The following is a 4,719-nucleotide window of genomic DNA, read 5'->3' as shown; positions in this document are numbered from 1 at the left end:
ACCAGTAGTTCTATGGAATGTTGTATGTTAATCAGAAAGAGGATCTTCTGTGTACTTCTCAATAAACTACTGCTTCAGAAGTCTCAAGTATCTCTCAAGCTTAGAAAAAAAAAGTCTACATCAGATACAAGTTGTTGCTTCAAAGATCATATGTCAAAATGTGTTCGTCAAAAGAGTTGTTTCTTAATACTCTGATGACATATTTAAGATCAGATGATAAAGATCAAATTCAGAAATACAGATTAGCTTTCATGACTCAAAGTTCAGATACTAAGAGGTGTTCCTCAGATACGTTGTTGCATTAATATCTTAAGACATTGTTCTTTTCTGAAAGACTCTGACATTATTGCACGTAATGTCATATGATTTCTTTCTCACTCCTCAAATCAGTTATCTTACTTCAATTACAAATTTGATCTAGGATTTTTTGCGTCATACTTCAGAAAGTTTGTTGCTATTATTTCTGAATGACAAAGTTCTGTTCCTATTGGATCTTATGTTTCCATGCTTTCATAACAAAGTAGTTTCTAAACTACTCATCAGAATGCTCATCAGAAAATAAAGAAAAGAAAGTGATCTCTTCCAAGCTAACTACTTTAGGTCAGAAGTACATCATTTAAAGATAAGTTCGAGAAACTTTCTCAAGAAGATTCAATACAACGGTATGCTTGAAAAACTTCACTATTCCCAAGACGTTCTTACATTCTAAAGGTGTTTTCCATGTTAAAGCTGCAAGCTACATGCTAATGAAGTAAGGTGATGTACTATCCAACATCTAGACTTGATTCTATTCATTGGAAAGAAATCATTGTCTTTTAGTGATAACACGATTTTATATCGTATATTTAGCTTAAAATCCATGGATATTTATAGCATTTTCCGTTTATTATGTTAATTTATTATGATATTACGCGAGTTTTTGCTTTGTTTCAGGTTTTACACTCTTATTATGCCGAATTGTGAAAAAGAGAAGAAATGGAGCCAAAACGACCCTTATCTATGCCTAAAAGACGTAAATTGGGTGCTGAAGTAAAAAGGGAGTGCAATTAAAGGCCAAGTGTGCTGAAAGAGACCCAAAGGCCCAATGAAGCAATCCAGCCCACGAAGGAAAGCAGCCCAAGCCACACAAGTAAGCAGAGACGCACGTCTCTGCCACCTCAGCAAAAGGGAGACGCACGTCTCCACCTCCCTAAATTCTCTCCACTTGAGACGCACGTCTCAAGTCTTCCTGAAGAATAGGAGACGCACGTCTCCACGTCCAAGTCTGCAAGAATCTCCTCTTTTCACGCAAAGCAACTGCAAAGCCCCTCCTATAAATAGGACCAGCCACTTCACTTCAAACGGTCCGATTTCCTGCCAACGAAGTGCTGCCGAAATTGTACCGTGAACTGCTTTTCCTTATTCTGCTTTCATTTAACCGTTTATTTCCTCACAACGATTTCTACACTGGAAATTGTTGTGAACTTTTCGTAGATCTAGCCTTACGTTAGATTTATCGTTTTATTTCATTGTTTTTATTTTCTGCCATTTAAATTCCGAAGAACGATCCAGCCAACCTGTGGTGGAAGTTCGAGTACTTCAAGATTCAATTCAATTCAGATTTATTTTAATTCAGGTTTTTATTTACCGCCTTATTTATATTATTATTGCATGATATATTATATGCCATTTAATATGCTTATTATTATGAACCGAACCGATATATGTATGTTTAATCGTATCAATATGTCTGGCTAAATTACTAAAGGTGTCGGTATGTAAAGTAAGTTAACCGTAGGGATCCGAAATAAATTGGCTTAATTATGTTTTATTAACTATCACTTATTTTTGGTTTATATGTCTAGTTTAATTAGTAAGTCTTAAAACCAATAGAGCGAAAGTTTGAGGGATTAGGACGGTCAAAGGTTAAAATCAATAGAGCGAAAGTTTGAGATCTTTAACTGGATAGTAGACATAGGACATTAGTTTTAAGGATGGCGAAAGCGTATTAAAACTAATTGGAACTTATTTATTTTCAAAAATTGTTTTTACACTCGAGCGGGATGGCGAAAGCGTACGTTAGGGTTATTAGCTTGCTCCGAGTCAACAGAGCGAAAGTTTGAGATTAGGAGATTTAAATAGATAACAACCTCGTAAAATAGGCATTTTATTAATTACATTGTTTCCAAAAAGCTCTTCTAAAATCTAATGGGATGGCGAAAGCGTACATTAGGATTAGGATAGTAGTCTGAATCAACAGAGCGAAAGTTTGAGACGAGGATTTTTAATCAATGGAATTTAGTAAAGATTTTTAATTTAATTATGCAAAAGCCAATGGACCTTCGGATTACCTTTAGTTAAACGAAATACATACTGATACCTGTCTTTTATTATTATTCTTTATTTTCTCACAATCACTTTCCCTTAGGAACAATCGAAATTTTAGTACTCCTAGCTTTACATAGTAACCTTAGATAACGGTAGATCGATTCATAGTCCCTGTGGATTCGATATCTTTTAAAACTACACGACACGACTGTGCACTTGCAGTTATCAGATTTATAGACACGTAAAGTCGCGATCAAGTTTTTGGCGCTGTTGCCGGGGACTATTTAAGTCGATATCGTAACTCACTGTTACACCGTAGAGACTAGGATAATTCTTCCCTTTCTTTTTGAACGATTGTATGCCAAATACTCGTTCATAAGGAGGAGATTTAATACAACGAATTAACGAGATCAAACGTTTCATTAACGTCAAACGACGAGCTCGCAATCTTCCCGAAGTAGCAGAAATTCCGATTAATCAGGAATTGATTTTTACTGATCAAATTAATCAAATTACCCCGAAGTTAGAGATGGCTGCTATTCGTCCTCTTAGAGACTATGCCGCTCCTTCGCGCGCTGAACCGCATTCAAGTATCGCACCACCTGCGATTGAGGCGAACAATTTCGAACTGAAACCTTCACTGGTCCAAGTTGTTCAACAGAATCAATTCTCTAGAAGCCCTGTAGATGACCCCAATCTCCATTTATCCGTGTTCGTGCAATACGCCGACACTATCAAAGCCAACAACGTTAGTTCCGAAGCTATTCGATTACGCCTTTTCCCTTTCTCTTTGAGAGATAGAGCGAGAGCGTGGCTTCAATCCCTGCCTTCCAATTCCATAACTACGTGGGACGAATTGAAGAGAGTATTCTTAGCGAGATACTTTCCGCCTAGCAAAACTGCTATGCTCAGAGGTCAAATCAACGGATTTACCCAGAAAGATAACGAATCGCTCTTCGAAGCTTGGGAACGTTACAAGGACATGCTTAGAATATGCCCTCATCATGGACTCGAACCATGGCTGATCATCCATACTTTCTATGGTGGTCTCTTATATAACACTAAAATGACTATAGATGCCGCTGCTGGCGGAGCATTAATGGACAAACCCCATGATGAAGCATACAAACTCATAGAGAACATGGCACAAAACCATTACCAATGGGGTGGAGAACGAGCCGCTCTAGAGAAAGCCCAAACCAAAGGAGGAATGTACGAAATAAGTGGTATAGACCGCGTTAACGCTAAAGTAGACGCTTTAACTCAAAAGATCGAGAATTTGACCATCACTCCTTCAGCCACCGCTGCCGCTGTAGCACCTAACTGCGAGATTTGTGGATTGACTGGGCATGTAGTTGCTGAATGCCAACTCTTGACTGGAGTCCCATCTGATCAAGTAAATTACGCTCAAGGAAACCCTTATTCTAACACGTACAACCCTGGATGGAAAAACCACCCGAACTTTTCTTATAAGAACAACAATGCGTTGTACGCGCCTGGACAAGCGCCTGCTGTACCACCTGGCTACCAAAAAGCGCCTGTAGCTGCTCAAAACACCCCTAGGAAGTCAAACCTAGAAATCATGATGGAGAACTTTATAGCTTCCCAACAACAAACCAACAAAGACTTCCTGAATCAAAACATCCACAATAGCGAGCAACTAAAACAACTATCGAACAAAGTAGATGCTTTAGCTACGCATAACAAAATGTTAGAAACTCAAATCTCACAAGTAGCTCAACAACAAGCACCTACTGCTGCCCCTGCTGGCACGTTTCCTGCTCAACCTCAACCCAATCCTAAAGGACATGCGAACGCGATAACACTACGAAGTGAAACGAATTACGATGGACCCATAGATCCTAGAACTCAAAAACGTACCCATGTCACAACAAGAGCCAAAGGAAACCCAAAAGAAAACAAATGATGAACAAACTGCTAAGACTGATGAGAACAATAACGAAGTGGAACCCGAAAAAGAGAAACCTTATGTTCCACCACCACCTTATAAGCCACCAATTCCTTACCCTCAGAGATTAGCTAAATCAAAAACCGAAGCGCAATTTAAAAGATTTGTAGAACTTCCGAAGCAATTAAACATAACCACACCGTTCACAGAAGCCATAACTGAGATGCCTTCGTACGCTAAGTTCTTAAAAGAAATCTTATCAAACAAAAAGAAACTCGAGGATAACGAAACTATAACGCTTACCGCTGAATGTAGCGCTATCATCCAAAATAACATGCCTCCAAAACTGAAAGACCCTGGTAGTTTCTCTATACCCTGCGTAATTGGAAAAACCATCATAGAAAAAGCCTTATGCGATTTAGGAGCTAGTGTTAGTTTGATGCCTCTTTCAACCTGTAAGAAACTCAATCTAGGTGAGCTTAAAGCAACAAGAATGTCTCTTC

General features: G+C 38.5%; 1 non-coding gene across 1 annotated transcript; it reads right to left on the bottom strand.

Moving 5' to 3' along the window:
• Window positions 1-3,211: 3,211 nt before the first annotated feature.
• On the bottom strand, window positions 3,212-3,318 carry LOC131615290 (small nucleolar RNA R71). The gene has a single exon (XR_009287713.1). It is a non-coding gene; the product is annotated as a small nucleolar RNA R71 (small nucleolar RNA).
• Between the last annotated feature and the right edge of the window lie 1,401 nt (window positions 3,319-4,719).

This window comes from Vicia villosa, linkage group LG6 (genome assembly GCF_029867415.1).
Source record: "Vicia villosa cultivar HV-30 ecotype Madison, WI linkage group LG6, Vvil1.0, whole genome shotgun sequence".
Lineage (NCBI taxonomy): Eukaryota > Viridiplantae > Streptophyta > Magnoliopsida > Fabales > Fabaceae > Vicia > Vicia villosa.
Note: the sequence above shows the minus strand (reverse complement) of the source record. Positions and strands in the feature narration are given on the sequence as shown.